We start from the raw sequence: 17887 nt of genomic DNA, 5'->3' as shown, positions 1-17887 counted from the left end.
AAGGAATAGGAACTCCTTTTGACATCCCTATGCAGTCTACCCATACCTTAGACCAGGGCTGTGGGGGGGGGGGGCGGTTCTTACCAACTTACTCCATTGCTGGAGCAGGTAGGTGGGAAGTAGGCAGGAACTGGGCAGAGCCCTGCTTCCAACCACACCCCCTACTCACTGGCCAGAGTAGTTGAGCCAAGCCAGAGTGGTTACTAAGCCAGCAATAAATTACTCCCCCTGGGGACCACTATGACCTAAGGGAGGAATTATGCCTCATAGGTGTGCCTGTGAGTTACTATGTCTACCAGGGATACTACTGGGGTGGAGTAGTAGTGCACCAGCCCTTGTTCACACCTGTGCTTAAAGTAAAAAATTAGCTCATAGGAAACAATTACACATTTTCTGCTGACAACTGGCTGCAACAAGAACCACCCCCAAAATTACAACTACCCAATGACTTAATAAAAACAAGGGCAACCTTCTCTACCCATTACCTGAACAGCCCTAAAAACAAAATGGTCATTGCAGCAAATCAAACTAGTCTGAGCGAATTACATATGAAGGGGTGAAATCAATACTGTCATCTGCTTGTGGAACAATAATTATTCCTGATGTGCTACTCCAAAAACCATGATGTGATGCTATTGTCAAAAGCATCATGTCTGTGAAATAGTACTTCTGGGAATGGTGCCAGATTGTGGCTGATATACCTTTCCCTTTCTTTTTAAAAAACAAATCAATCTTCACTGTTGTCTCTCTGCTGCATCCTTTAACACAAGCCATGCTCCCAAACTGGAAGAAATGTGGAACAGTAAATCTATTTGTTAGTTTAGGATAGAGCTATGCAAACTACTATGGTCTTGATGCAGGAATTACTGGATGAAATTCTATTTCCTGTTTTATGCAGAACATTTCCTGTTTTATGAAGAAGGTCAGAGTAGATGATCATAGAATCATAGAATTGGAAAGGACCTAGAGAGGCCATCTAGTCCAGTCCCCTGCACTCATGACATGACTAAATATTATCGAGACTATAAAGTATGATCATAAAGGTCCTGTCTGTCCTTAAAATTATGCTATAAAATGAAAACTCCATATGCAATTTACTTGAGTTTGGGTTGTTACTAAGCAGACCATCCCCGGAAACAAACCTGGACCTAATTTCAAATAAAACGGCCAATATATGATTTAGAGACTAAACCAGGTGAAAGTTGGTGGCTTTGGCTTATAAATCCATAGCAATCATAACCAAAGAACATATGGGTTTCCAACAACTCTACATAGTTATTAGCTGATGATTCTGGCCAGCTAGCATTTCCTTACTTGGCTTGGCCTGATTTCTGAGAGGCAAGTCCTTGCTCTTTGACACCAAGCCTATATAGTACGGCTTAGCAATGGTGAGTTTTGTGGGTGTGAAGGAATTGTCTCCCACCCCCCAAACTACTTTGAGGTTGCTGTAGCTCTTGTCGCTTCTGTTTCCCCAATGCAAATATTGCTATGTGGAGATGTGAGAAAGAGCCCTTTAGCAAATGGTCAGTCTGCACATACTTGAAACACTCTGGTGAGAGGAATGGATATCTGTTATAATCCCCAACCAGACCCTTGTTGCCGACCCCACAATCTGCCCACCTGGTTTTGACCTGCCCCGTCACCAGTGGTCCCTGTTGAACAGGTTCCGGACTGGGCACAGTCTCTGTGCAGCCAGCCAGTATTGCTGGGCCCTTTGTGACAGCCCTTTGTGCAGCTGCGGCACAGCACAGACGATGACGCACACTGTCGATGAATGCCTGCTGACTAGGTTCAGCGGTGGCCTAGAAGAACTGCATCATGCCATTGAAGATGCCATTGCTTGGCTAGACAACTATGCACACACTAAATAAATACTTGGGCTCCCAAATTCTGCCCGTCCACTGCTGCAGACAATATGCTAGAAGAAGGCAATCATTCTTAGAGAACTGCAATTGTAATATGGATGAGTTGGTTGGTAACAACATTGCCGCTGTTTTGAGACTTGTTGAGCTCATTTCTGACATATAGTAATTCTGAAACTAGGTCGTTGTATCACTCAGTAAGTCACAAGTTCAGCACTAATCTATAAAAATTACAGCCTCTATACTGCTCAGCTCATTAAACTGACTCTGTCTTCTGGCCACTCATTCATCTTCATAATCATTCTCTGTTCGGCTACTAACCTCTTCTGTGTGTGTAGTTTATAGTACATCAGCAAGATAAAGTAGATGGAGATTTGCTGCTAAAGAGCAGCAGTTTTTAGTTGTTACTTACTTTTAAGTGCAAGGATAAATATGTTAATTCAACATCAAATTTTCAATCAAAACAACAAAATTAAAGCAGGAGTTGCAAATAGTCAGATTCTACTGCAACATTCATTTAGCTCCATGGTAGTGTTTTCTATTCCTGTTCTTGTTAAATGTGGTTATTATTTATGCAACACAACTGAGTGCAAACACTTAAATGACCAAGGTCATTACCACTGGAGAAACAAAAAATGAGAAAGGAGGAGGGTTACAGTGAGAGACTGAGATATGCTTAGGATGGCCATGGCTGCATTCCCAGAATACTAGATAACCCAGACCTTCCAGGAATATCATGACCCCACCCTGCCAGTGTGAATTTATGCCATGGGCAGTGGGTATCATAGGCGGGGGGATGCTGTGCCTCCCCAAACAGCCAGGCGTGACCCTGCCCATGTTCATCCCCCAGCAGGCCCCTTCCTGCTTCTTGCTCTGCAACTCCCCCTGTGCCATGGCCCCTACTTGGGCTGTGGCTGCACTATCTACTCTCCCGGCACTCCAAGGCTGGTGAGGGGGGGAGGGTTGAGGGGCTAGCCTGGGGCAGAGGCTGGTGGCCACGGTGAGGGGGTTTTGGGCTCTGGTGGGAGGCAGAAGGGGCAGGGATTTGGCTGTAAGGGGAAGGGAGGTAGACTCCCCTAGGCTGGCAGTTCACACACCTCCCATGCCTTACATCAGAGTGTGTGCAAGGTCATGCCGAGAGGGACCGGGAAAGATGCTTTTCAAAATTGTGTGTCCTGAATCCATGATACTGGAGAAAACTTCATCTGGTTCAGTCTCTGTATCGGACAGGGCATAAACCATAGAAAAAGAGGACTGTCTGGCTTAAAACTGAACTGCTATCCTGACTAGATATGCTTATGGTTATTTTTGTCAGTATTTCTAAAGTAAGAGAGCATGTCTCTCTTGTGGCTGATCTGACTCCCGTGGGTCTTAGCTGCATGCTAAATGTTGCAGAACCTGGACCTTACAATTCCCATTGACTCTAAATGGAGTTGCATGCATGTATCAGAAGGCAAAATCTGGCCCTTTTAATGTCTGCATATAACCAACAGTACTGTAATGGTCTTCTGCCAGGGGGTGTGATCTGAGAGAGTCCAGGGGGATGGAAAGTCCAAACAGAATTCTTTTGTGGGTGTGGTGCAGCCTGTTGCCAATGCTAGTGGAGGGGAGTGCTACTGTGTGAGGTCTCAGGCTGCTTTAACGTTTGTTGGATTTTTTTTGACAATTTGATCAAGATCTTTGGATCACCTTCCTTTGGATACCCCTAATGCTAAAGTAGATTCCTGGATTCATAGGCCTGGTCTACACTAGTCTGTTATTTCGGAATTAGCCGAGTTAATCTGAAAAAAAAAAAAAAAGATTCTGTCCACACATCCAAATGGTTTTTTTTTTTTATTTAAAGGGCTCTTTAATCCGATTTCTGTACTCCACCTCGGCAAGTGAAGTAGCGCTTAAATCGAGATCACAATCCCAGGTTAAAGGTATTGTGGACGCAATTCAACGTTATTGGCCTCCAGGAGCTATCCCAGAATGCTCCCTTGTGACCGCTCTGGACAACACTCTCAACTCTGATGCACTAGCCAGGTTGGCAGGAAAAGCCCCAGGAACTTTTGAATTTCATTTCCTGTTTGATCACAATCAGCACAAGTGACCATCAGCACAGTCCAGCATCACAGGCAACCATGCAGAGTCCACCATCACAGGAGATCACACAGTCCCGGATTCGCAGACGAGCTCCAGAATGGTCCAAATGGGAGGTAGTGGATCTCATAGCATGTTGGGGAGACAAGTCTGTTATGGCAGAACTACATTCCAAAAAAAGGGAACGCAAATACATACGTTAAAGTCTCCAGGGTCATGATGGAAAGACGCTACTCCAGGGACACAGAACAGTGTTGTACAAAAATCAAGGAGCTCAGCCAAGCGTACCAAAAGGCCAGGGAGGCAAATGGGTGCTCTGGGTCACAGCCCCATACATTCCGCTTCTACCGTGAGCTGCATGCAATTATGGGGGGTGATGCCACCACTACCCCACCACTGTCTGTGGACACCTGCAAGGGGGGAGTTGCATGGAGCGAGGAGGAAGAGTCATTGAAGGAGGAGGAGGACAGGGTACAGGTGGCAAGTGGGAAATCCGTTTCCCACCCTTGCCAGGAACTATTCTTAACACTGGAGTCAATACTCTCCCCCTACTCCCAAGATGTGCTCCCGGACCATGACCCTGGAGAGGGTACTTCTGGTGAGTGACAGCCTGATTGGACCCATGCGGTGGGGCATGGTAGGGGGGAAACCCAGCTGTGCTGGAATGTTCATGTTTAGTTTAAAGGACTCATCCCTGCTCAGAGCCTCATCGGACCCATGTGTGTGTGGGGGTGTTGTGTGAAACGATCATCACAGAGAGCCTGCAGGCCCTCCTTTTATAATGGCAAACCCACCAGGCATTGCTTGCTATGGGAAAGGGGGCTTGGCAGTTTGGAAGCATTGAAATAAATGTAGAAGCAGAACCCCACATGCCCCTAGGCTGCCTGCAAGCTGAATTCTGTTGCCTGGCCATGTGTGATGGCTTACTCACACCAAAGCATCCCCGTTGTTCTCTGAAATGTATCTTTTAAAATACTACCCTCCCTTTTTCCCCTCCCGCAGGTGCTAATGTTTCAATGTGGCCCCTATTTACTCCATCCTAGAGGCTGGTCCAAATTAGAAGGCGGAAAAAACAAACTTGGGATGTCATGTTCGCCGAGCTCATGCAGTCCTCCCACACTGACAGGACCCAGCTGAATGCATAGAGGCAAACAATTGTGGAGTCCCGTAAAGCATTACAGGAACACAAAGAGAGGAGGGACGTGTGCTCATGTGGGAGCAAACTGACATGCTCTGCTGTATGGTGGATCTAATGCGGGAAAGGCAGCAAGACCACAGACTGCCACTGCAGCCCATGTATAACCACCCTCCCTCCTCCCCAGGTTCCATAGCCTCCTCACCTAGACACCGAAGAACACAAGGGGGAACGCTATGGGGACCCACACACTCAACACCAGAGGATCGCCCAAGCAGTATATGCGAACTTTTGATATGGTTTCTGGACTTGGCCTTCCCTCCTCCTCAACCCCCCTAATCCAATACCTCTCCCTCCCCAGATCTACCTTCAGATTTCTCTCAATGTGTTGTGCAACAAATGATAAAGAACAGTTTTAAAACAATTTTGACTTTATTTCCTTTCATATATATAGGGGGCAGGTAACGTCAAGAGAGACAACACAACTGTCACACCGTAGCTTGGCCAGTCATGAAACTGGCTTTCAAAGCTTCTCTGATGTGCAGCGCACCTTGCTGCGCTCTTCTAATAGTCCTGTTGTCTGGCTGCATGAAATTGGCCACCAGGCGAGTTGCCTCAACCTTCCACCCCTCCATCAATGTCTCCCCCTTACTCTAATAGATATTGTGGAGCACACAACAAGCAGCAATTAAAATTGGAATATTGGTTGTGCTGAGATCTAACTGAGTCAATAAACTGCACCAGCGCACTTTTAAACATCCAAAGCACATTCTACCACCATTCTGCACTTGCTCAGCGTATAGTTGAAATGCTCCTTACTACTGTCCAGGATTCCTGTGTATGGCTTCATGAGCCATGGCATTAAGGGGTAGGCTGGGTCCCCAAGGATAACTATAGGCATTTCAACATCCCCAACTGTAATTTTTTGGTCTGAGAAGTAAGTCCCTTCCTGCAGCTGTTCAAACAGACCAGAGTTCCTGAAGATGCAAGCATCATGCACCTTTCCAGGCCATCCCACATTGATGTCAGTGAAACATCTCTAATGATCCACCAGTGCTTGCCGGACCATTGAAAAGTTCCCTTGTGGTTTATGTACTGGCCGCCCCAGTGTGTCAGGGCCAAGATAGGGATGTGCTTTCCATCTATCGTTCCACTGCAGTTAGGGAACCCCAGTGCGTTAAAGCCATCCACAATGGTCTGTACATTTCCCAAAGTCACTACCCTTGATAGCAGCTAGTCAATGATTGCATTGGCTACTTGCAGCACAGCAGCCCCTACAGTAGATTTGCCCACTCCAAACTGATTCCCGACTGACCTGTAACTGTCGGGCATTGCTAGCTTCCACAGTGCTATGGCCATTCGCTTCTCAACTGTGAGGGCTGCTCTCATTTTGGTGTCTTTGCACTTCATAGCAGAGGACAGCAAGTCACAAAGTTCCATGAAAGTGGCCCTACACATACGAAAGTTTTGCAGCCACTGGGAATTGTCCCAGACCTGAAACACTGTGCGGTCCCACCAGTCTATGCTTGTTTCCCGGGCCTAGAATCGGTGTTCCAAGGCATGAACCTGGCCCAATTGCCACATGCCGTGCTTCTAGGAACGTCTGTGTCCATGTCCTCATCAGTATAGTAATCACATTGTTGTCGCTTCCTCGCCCGGTTTTGCAGGTACTGCACATACTGCTGGATAACGCATGAGGTATTTACAATGGTCAAAACTGCAGCGGAGATCTGAGCGGGCTCCGTGATTGCCATGCTATTGCACCTGCATGGGTAATCCTGGAAATAGGGTGTGAAATGTAGGAGGCCTGTTTGGTTTAAGATGGCCAATAAAAGGCAGTAAATGGTTGTCTTCCGTAGCTTTCACAGAGTCGGGAAGCTTGCTAGAGCTGCAAGAGCAGGAGAGCAGAGTTTGTGGCAGAAGCGTGAGCAGCCTTTGCAGTGGAAGCTGTGCGGCTCAGGTCACCATGGCCAAAAAACGGCAGGGAATTGTTGCATTTTGTAGCTTGCACGCGAGCCCAGGACAGATAACATGGAAAAATTAGCTAGTGATGCAAGAGCAGGAGAGCAGAGTTTGTGGCAGAAGCTGTGCTGCTTGGTTCACGGTAGCTGAAAAAAGGCAGGAAATGGTTAGATAAAAGAGTAGATAGAAAGATGAGAGGACATGTGAGGTGGATTCATAGTACCAGGAAACAGGCGGTGCACTGCACTGCACTGTCTGCTGGCAGTATGGTGTCTGCCGTAGCTTTCATGGAGGGAGGAGCGAGTGACGGCACACACACAGAAACACCCGCAAGAATGTTTTTGCCCCATCATGCACTGGAAGCTTAACCCACAATTTCAATGGGTGGCGGGGACTGCGGGAACTGTGGGATAGCTTCCCACAGTGCACCACTCTGATAGTCAATGCTAGCCTCGGTACCGTGGACGCACTCTGCCAAATTCACGTGCTTTAGTGGGGACACACAACACTGAATGTATAAAATCACGTCCAAAAATTCGAATAGAATAAATTTGAATTAATTTCATAATGTAGATGTACTCTAAGCAACTGGCCTTAGATCTTCCTGTGGTGAAGCAAGGAACTGAACCTAGGTCTCCCAAATCCCAGCTTTCAATCCAAATTCTGTAGTCAGAGTGGTGTAAATCTGGGAAACTCCAATAACTTCATTTGAGTGAATCTAGACATACACTGGTGTGAATGACAACACAATTCACTCAATACAGATTATAACAGAGAAATAGGTAGAGAAATGCATACATCATGAGCCTGTGTCCCAGGTTTAAATCATACTAGATTTAATGTAGTAATAGATGGTAAAGACAAGGAATTTAATAAGGACAGTCAGATCTCTCCCCTAAAATTAAGTATCCTGCTCTTTAATAAAGCAGCAACAGCCATGCAGCTTCTTCTATCCCACCTTGATACCCAATTACCTGAAAGCAACAGTGATGAGGAAGGTACTTTTGATGCTTAATTAGATAAATCAAGGCAGCTTTTCCTTTCTGCTCTTATTGAAAGGTCTTGACCATCAATGGCTACCTTGTCAGAAAACCAATAGTTTATTACTTACTCCAAGTACATTGCCCCTATTCAATTCACTTATCCTCCTTTAAAATGTCTCTTACGTCTTTGATTAAGCCGGTCTGTAGGTTTCGAATAAACATTAGACAGAATGTCTCTCTGAAATATATCCCATTCTTGGTTCTTGTCTTCTGCATTTCCAAATATGGAATTGTTTTCCCCGAAGAGCTATTGTTCCAATATCCTGAATGATTAGAACCATTAAAAGTAATGGTCCTTCTTCTGCTTTAGAGTTATAATACATGCAATGCATCCCCCTATTTGTATAATAAGCAGTACAGTGGATTACAAAATAGAAATATTAACTGGCTCTGCCATACAAATAAACTGAAATATAATGCAAGTGAAGCAAATATTTAAAAATAATCACTAAATCACTAGTGCCTACATAGACTATGCACATCTAGGGACAAATCCAAGACCCAATGCAGGCAATGGAAAACTTTAGCAGACACTGGAGCAGACCTGTAGGGCCAAATTCTGCTTCCCAATGAGGAAATTGGAATGAAACTGTGTTTCTCTAGGGGCAGAATTTGGCTCAATATGGTAAGAAGCTATAATGTGACACAAGCCCTTAAGTATCATTTTAAAATATTTGAAGTCACAGAAGATGAAAAACTTAAAAGTACAAAAAATGGGTGAGAGGAAGTGCTTTCAAGTATTAATTTAGGAAATACAGAACACACAGCACTTAGGGCTGATCCTATGCTCACTGAAATCAATGGAAATACTCCCACTGATTTCAATACCTTCAGGACAAAGCCTTTTCTGTATGTGAGTAACTTCAGTTAGATAAGCAGGCAACAGGGTTGTGCATGTGAGTGAAGGTATTTATGTGCATAAATGTTTGCAGGGTCAGTCCCTTATATAATTGCTACAATATTCTGAACCTGAATCATTTACCTTTAATCATGGTGAATAAGAGCTGTGTTCAACAACAGCACACACATTTACTAATGGTATTCATATATATAGGCCAAACTATCTTTTTTTACATATATGATTATAATATTTGCTATCTTGCTCTGCATTGCATTTTATCCAGTCTCTATACTTCGGGGTTTTTTTTTTTACAGTCAATGACTCTAAGTTGAAGTAACATACTAATCTTTGTACATATGTGAAGTGTGCAAAAGTAAAACATATTCTAAACATTATTAAGTTCAGTTTTGAAATGTGCACAGTCATGGATTTTTGACTTATGCAGTAATTTTTAATACAAACTTGATACTTTTTATGTATGTGCCAGTTATCAATTATTCTGCTCAGTGATTAATTTTAAATATTCTAGAACTGGCTGCCAAAAGATGCTCTAACGGGTTTTGAAGTTCATGCAAAAGCTGGGTTTTTATTTTTAATAAGATGTGCACTGAATAACTTCTATAAGACAGAAAAAGTTTAACACTGTTCTGAATACTGTCCTTGCAGTGGGCCCATCTTACTGCTGGCTTTGGCATTATTTTCTAAGTCTTTGTAAATTTATCAAACTTGGTTTATCTTTTTATAATCTACATGCTTTATTACCCACATAGACATTGCACATTCCTTCAGGTGTGAAAAAGGCCTGACACAGCTATATTTTAATGTCCACAAAGAATCAAGGCCACTGTCTTTGGCCCAGGTCTTCCTGGGGCAGATTTTTCTTGGCATGCCTGTTTGCCAGTTGCACCCAAATGAGGTCCCTTTCCTTGACTCCTTTTTTCTGAGGGGTACTGAAGGAAGGGGAGAGAAAGCAAATTTCTATTGGCCCTATTTGTGCAGCATAGATGGTTCTTGATTTGTTTACAGTTATAGCAAGGTCAAGCAGAGGATATCTACAGTGTATTATAAACCCAGGTCTGTGGGACCCAGGCTTATGGACTCAGTGTTTCCAAGCCCCTGCTTGTGCGTCCATACTGCATTATAAGCCTGGGATTACAATCGTGGACCCAAGTCTCACAGCCATGCTATTTTGTGTCACTACGCAGATCTGATGATTCAGGTCTGCCACTGAGAGTATGTCCACACTTCAAAATGTCAGGGCTTGGACCCGAGTCACAGCAGGACTTGGGCTCTGACCCACCCCCCAGCAGGTCTTAGGACCAGGATCCTGCGTGTTTACTGACCTGAGTCGGATTGATTTGTGGGGGGAATAGAAGGGGAACTTGGGCTCAAACCTGGGTAAGGGCCTAGCTTCATGTGCAGTGTAGTCTCCACAGAGGAGACTTTAAATCTCTCCCCCACATACATAGGTACTTGTAGACTCCCAGCAACCAGCCAAAGCAGCAGCTATTGCCCTGATGTGAGAGGAACAAAACGAGACTGTTTCAATTGTTTAATTAGGGCTCCTGTAAATCTGCCAAGCCTGATTCATTTGGAAGGAGATTCCCTCATAACGAGGCCTCTTTAAAAGCCTCTTACTCCTAGGATGAAATATTTTTGCTGTCTGAGACATTTAACATCTCCCCCGTAATTTTCTAAAAACTCATTCCAACTGAACCAGCCTGCCAACCCTGCTGGCAAGTCCACTGCAGGCAGAGTGGCACTCAGACTAGGGCACTGCTGGCCCTGCCAGCTACATGGCGGACATTATTTGCATTCGTTGTTAAGCTAAATATGAAAGAGAGAGGGTATTGTTCTGGTTCAGTTCTATAGTCCAAAAGCCACCTGACTCAGATGCACTCAAAATGGTTTTATATACTGCTGTGAATTGGAGGTACAGAGTTTTGTTGGAAGAACACATAGGTACCATCCTCAAAGTCTATGAATTCTGTGTTTTTTTCCTAAGGGGAGGTGACCGGGGTCCTAGTGGGGGCCAGCTGTGGTCACTCAATCAGGGTGAACTGCAAAGAATGGGGCAGACAATCCCCAAAAAGCTGATGGATATTCCAATACTTAGATTCACCACACCAGCATAAAACAGCTTCTTTATTACCTCAGTGGTTACTCAAAAGACCAAACAACACAGTTTCCTTAAAGTGATCCAGCCTCAGGCCTCCATTCACGTACTCATGTCAAATATGATGAAAATTTCTTAAATATTATTTTGTCATATAAAAGAAAAGGTTCTACCAATCCCAGAGGATCAGACACGTAACCTCCTAGGTTAATGCATGTTTCAGATCTTACGCAAATACATTCTACAGCTATTTCTTATTAATTAAACTAAAATTTAATAAAAAACAAGAGAGAGAATATGGTTAAAAGATCAATAGACATACAAACATGTTCAATTCACTTAGGTGCAGATTCATAGCAGAGATGGTGAATTTGTAGTTGCAAAGAGTTCTTTCAGAAATAGTTCATATGTTATAGTCCAATGTCCAAACATCATATTCAGAGTGTACCAGCATAACTGGGACCTCAGTCTTGTGATTCAAACTTCCTCTGATGAAGCCTAAGCATACCTGAGATGACAGAATCAGGACCCAAGGATCTTTTATACAATTTCATGTCTTTTGACAAGTTAGAGTTCCAAAGTTAATTAGCATGACTTTGAAGGAGGTCCATCACCAGTACTTAGCTATACAATTTGCTTGTTCCTCCACCATTCACAGTACATTTCAAAGAGAGATGACTACCGAGACATCCCATGTTTACAATTCATTTAAATGCTAGGATGTTCTTTTGATCTCTGAACTATCAGAATACAGCATAGATGGGAACTGTTGATTACATTGTCACTCTACTCATACATATGTAAACACACAAAAACACAAACTATCTCCCCACATGTCTTTTGAGGGTTATTTGTTTTTCAGGATGTTTAACCCTTTCTGGCCATGCATCATAGTATTGTTCTGGTTCAGTTCTGTATTCCAGAACTGACTCAGATGCACTCAAAATGGTTTTATATATTGCTATGAATTGGAGGTACAGAGTTTTGTTGGAAGAACACATAGGTACCATCCTCAAAGTTTATGAATTCTGTTTTTTTTCCTAAGGGGAGGGGAATCAGAAGTATATAATCACCATAGATAACAATGATGACATCTGTTCTTTTCAGTTCCTATCACCAGATTTCCATACTTTCCATCCATTGTCATAGTTCAATCACACTCTACAATTTCCCTGAGTCCAATACTTTCGTATTTCCTGTTTTTAGTTCTGTTTTTAGTACACAGTGGCTAGGCACTATGTAAGTGCATTAGAAGAGGTGTTCCCTATTATGAGGAGATGGAAACCTAATAAAAAAGCAACACACAAAGAAGAGAAGGAGAGAGCAATACTTTTCATGTCCAGTCATAAATTGCAATGACATAAAAATGATAAATCATGGCTATTAGATAAGAAATTTCAGGGGATGGTGATTAACAGTCTTACGCCATTGGTATGAATTCATTCAAATGCACATATAGACAGACATTTACGTGTCTGTATTTGTTCAGGATGTCTACTCAAGTATGTAGCTATATTTTCTCAAAATTATCATATACAGCCATATTTTATCATAATGTTAAATTAAGATTGTTGCCTTGAATGGGAGCCACAAATAGGTGAAAATCAGGCCAGATGTTTCTAAGCAGTAAGTTAAAGTTTACTTATTATCATGAAGGAGTCAATTCTTTTAAATCCTAGGAACCTATCCAGGACATCTTCCCCCACCTACATGAATAAATAATTAATCTATTGTAAGTCTTGTTAGGACGCTGCTATGGTGTGTCTTTTACAAATTCTGTGAGGTAAACCACAAATAACAGCATAACCATAATGAGCTGACTACCTATATTATTTAAAACCTAAAAATAATTCCTTCCTGAGTATAAATAGAAACATATATAGCAAATTACACATCAGCCTGTTTATTAGTCTCTCTGTTCTAGTTAGAAATGAGCCAAAGAGTTGTTTTCCCGCTCAGGATTTTAGGGAAGATTTGGGCTAGTGACTAAATCAAAAGATATGGGTTTGAATTTGATGGCACCGAAATTACTCAGCCACTCTGGTGAGATTTTAGCCCCAAATGGCCATAACCTCACATGAGCTGTTCTCAAAAGAGGTAGGCTAAATCTCAACCAGAAAACAGGCCCATTCCACTTTTGGATCTAATTTGAAATCAGTGCTGTAGGGACAGGTTCAGATCTAAAGCTTTCAATCCAAAACCTTTCTAAATTACAAAGGTTTCAGATAAAAGTTTCACTTTTACCCACCTTGGGCTATAACAGTGGCTGACACAGGGCTGTAAATTTTATTAAATTCCAATTAGAAACATTGTCCAGATTACCCCTTATGCAAACATACCCGTGAGAAAGAGTCTGGGGGACCCTAGTTCATGGAGGATGTAGGCCATAGAAAGTTAAAACAGTCCCATGCTCAGCTATCACACACACTACGGTCATTTAAGCACATATCACTACTTCCTATCTGGCAAATAATTCAAATGTCAAGAGCATAACTGGAAGAAGAAGACCAGATAATACCAACTCTATCCTTCGTACAAATTCCAGTCAGCCTGATTTGCACTGCCGTCACTCACATCTTTTCTCCATTGCCCTGTTTAAGCAACTTGGCTGACCAATGGGAAATTCTACAGAGGGTGACCACAAAGTGGAAGAGCTACTCCCTTACTACTGCACCAGCCTAATACCCAGAGCAGCTGCTGTGGACTCTAGTGCCTCCTCCGTGTGTGAAGTGTAGGCACAGAGTCAGAGGATTTGTATCATACTTGACCCCAGTACTGCTCAATAAACTGGGCAATCTCAGGAGGTGCAAACATCTGCATGGCCTCCCAAAATCCTGGCCTATCAATTCTACTACAAAAGGGCTTTTTTCACCTGCAGAGATCTATCCTCGAAAGAAAGTGACTCTCCCACCCCGCCTTTTTACCACATGCTAAATGCCAGAAAAGCTTAAAATTAATCAAAACTAATCTGAAGAAGAAACAATAATAAAAAAAGTGTCTCAGAAACACACTTTTAAAATTTTTCCATATTTCTAAAATCACAGACAATCTGTGTGCACTAACACCAGAAACCAAGAACAATATGATGTATAATCTAATATTGATATTTATTTTATGAACACCAGGAACCTTTCTGTTCTTCTAAACTCAGGTTTGTAAGACTGCACATTATGGAAAAAAGAAAATGAAACATTTAACCCTACTGGTAACAGAAATAAAATTTACTACTACAGGGCAGCCTGAGAAGTCCAATGAGCTCTTGCAAAATACAGAATAATCTGCATTTAAATTAGGCCACACCTCTTGAGAGTCTCTCCTCTCATTTGGTAAAACAGATGCTCAGAAGCTATTACAAAATAAGAATAGATCCACAAGGACCTTAAGTACCATTTATACTCCAAGATTCCTTTATCTGGGGGGAAAGACTGCATATCTGCTTTATCAAAATGGTATCTTGAACTGTTCCACTAACCATACATGATGGCAGAAAAATTGGACTATAATCAGTGCTTGAATATCCTCACTCTTTTTTGTAAGGATCCCATGTTAGGTTGTTAAATAATAATTTTCACACTCTAAAGAGAGTCAATGTTTTTGTAAGAGTCTGATTAAAAAGAAAATATAGTAGCCAGACAGTGGTGATCCTGTATAATTCATAGTCAAACTGTCCATCCAAATTGCCTTCAAATCCAATGGAGATGAGCTGTGGTATGCTGGTAGCATATTCTCTGCCATACATGTGTGGCAATGCTCATTTTGGTGAAGTGTTTTAAGACTGGAACTTTTCTCCAATGTATTTGAAAAAAAATAACTTGGCTCTGCAATCCAATTCTTTCTTTTGCCTTTGTGAAGGTGATTATAAAGATGGCAGAGAAGGATGAGTTTAGGATTAAGACACTGGACTAAGACTCAGGAGGGTTCAATTTCCAGATCTGCCATAGACTTCCTAGAGATAAGTTGGGTGAGATGATATTTTTTATTGGTCCAACTTGTGTATGTGAAACCAATCACTACACTCTCGAATGAACTCACACAGAACAATGATTAAAAAACAAAAACACCACCACCACCTGTGGGTGAACACTTTTCACAGAACAAGCACTCCATATCTTACCTCTCAGTTCCCATCCTCAAAGGAAACCTGCACAACACAATCAAAAGTCAAGCTTGAAAGCCTAAATTCAGAACTTCTCAAGACACTTGAATGACCCCTTAGAATATATGATATCTTCCTATGCTAAACAATTCTACCTTGTAGTTAGTTATGACTCTCTGAGTACTTTCTTGAACCTGAAGAAGAGCTCTGTGTAGCTCAAAAGCTTATCTCCCTCACCAACAGAGTTGGTCCAATAAAAGTTATCACCTCACCCACCTTGACTCTCTAATACTCAGCTATAACAGCCCCACAAACAGACTTCCATCCTACATGAATGGGGTAAGTCAATGAGAACTTGCGTCAGCAAAGCTCTTAAACCTATGCTTAAATCCCATGGATTTTCTATTTTCAATATCGGTTAACTAGAAAGCATCAAACACTGGATTTTACTGCTGAGCGATATCTGATATATGCATTGTAACATCATAGAATAAGGGTTGCAATTTTCTGTGGCATGTTGTACGTATATGTTGGAGAAATGAGTCACCCACCTTTGGACGCTGGCAATTTACATATGCTATGAATATATAATACTAGCCTTTGGTCTGGTGCAGCCTAATTGTCATGACATATTAAAAAATCTGTATGTGAAATGTACATCCGTCCCAAGAAATGTGAGACACCACAAGTGAAAACACTGCAGCCTCAGTTCACAATTCGAAGAGGCAGTTTCCATTGCAAACCATTCACTCCTGTATAGTTGTGCAAAATAATTTTTTAATAACTTATTTTGTTCATCCTCAGATGTGTGAAGTTATTTAGTGTCCAATTAACTGACACGCAGGGCTTGCTTCTTGGCTGGTGTAAATCGTGTAGGTCAATAGAAAGGAGCCATGTCAATTTACATCAGATAAGGATCTGGTCCAAGATATTTTCTAGTTGGTGAATGTTTAAATGGACTTATTTTCTTTTTCAAATGCCAGAATATGGATCTGAAGTAAAATAGATACCCTTTATGTAACTTGAACAATATATGAATGTGTCTATTGTCATGAATGAAAATATTATAGTGATGCCTCTGTATAAACCTATTCATTGCTTTATGGATGCTAAGCCCTTTAGGCAGTATCACAGGCTCACATAATGTTCCTGACTGCTACATTTTACATTTGTATCTCTGATTTAAGTGACACACTTGAAGGGAAAAAAAACCCACAACGTGTAGCCAGATAACACCCTGGTGACTACCAAGCTGTAAGGGCCTGACTTAAGCTGCTGATCTCAATCGAACTCTTTTCATTTAGTTCAATAGTGTTTAGATCATACCCTCTGTGCTGAAGAGTACAAGTTGTTTCAGCTAAGATTGTCATCAATTTATACATGAAATTTTTCCTTCTGAGGCAACTCTTGCATTCCTTACTACACAATGCTGAAATACGGGCTGCAGGATGTGGAACAAGGCTAATACATTGATCTGATCATCAGCAGTATTATTTTTGGTCTCTTCACATACGGGTGACCTGGGATTGTGTGTAAATTCTCATGAGATTTAATAGCAACATTACAGTACTGTTGACCATTCCTTTCATTAGAAATAAGGATTTGTGGTTACTTTGTATATAGACGGATTCATCTGTTCAGTTAATATTGGCCATGGCATCACTATAAATATCCTTGGCGTAAGAACTAGATGAATAATTTGTCAAATTTGTGATATTTTTGAGAAAAGTGTTCAGTTATTTTTTTCCATTTTTCACCTAGTTGAATGGAACTGTTGAATAATACAAGAGTACCCTTGTTGAATAATTTATACGATGAATTTAGTGAAATGTATATAATACAATACTTGTCAAATATTTCTTCCCATCAGCCAGTTCTAATCAGAGTAAAAATATGGGAGTGTGCAGCTATTATTATTTATTTGTACTGCAGTGGTTTCTTGGAGACATAGTCATGGATCAGCACTCCACTGTGTTAGGTGCTGTACACACACATAACAAAAAGTCCCTGCCCCAAATAGTTTACAGTATAAATGGTTGAGATATTTCCTATTAGCTACATGTATGAAAATCTTCTGACTGGCCTACCAATAGATTGGGAGCTGCTCATTGCGTGTGAGTTGACACCATTCTTTCTATATATGTTTGCACAGTGTCCAAGAGAATGAGGCCATAATCCTGACTGGGGCCAAAGGGTACGGTCATAAGACAAATAAAAACAGCTGCCCTGTAGGTGAGGCCTCCATTCTTTGATATTCAGGAATGACAGAGATTTCTGGCAGTCTATCCTGTTCAGTCATTAATCTTTATTGGACCATAACTCTGTAAACCAGGCTGCAAAGGATTCATATACACATAAAGGAAATTGGGGGGGTGGGGGAGAAAAAGAGGAGACTCCTTCTGACTTCAGAGTTAATGCCTTTACTAATAATTCTTAGCACATAAATTGCTGTATACATACAAGATGTGTAAGTGGAATCACCTGGCAAGCAAGTAGTAGGGTCAGAAGTATGCTATGTCAAACCTAGCTATGGGCTCTTCTTAAGGCAAACAAATGATGAAGAAGGAACTTTCAGCATCCTACAGAACCACATGAATGGTGAACTCTTCAGATTCTGTTGTATGATTTTCATGAGGCTCCTGCCTCACATGCTGCCTACAACTGTGAACCTTTAGTCACAATGATTACTATTCCAGTAGATAGAAACTGAGAAGAGATTATCAGTTTATTTTGATGCTACATGAGCGCTT

Source organism: Gopherus flavomarginatus, chromosome 10 (genome assembly GCF_025201925.1).
Source record: "Gopherus flavomarginatus isolate rGopFla2 chromosome 10, rGopFla2.mat.asm, whole genome shotgun sequence".
Lineage (NCBI taxonomy): Eukaryota > Metazoa > Chordata > Testudines > Testudinidae > Gopherus > Gopherus flavomarginatus.
Note: the sequence above shows the minus strand (reverse complement) of the source record.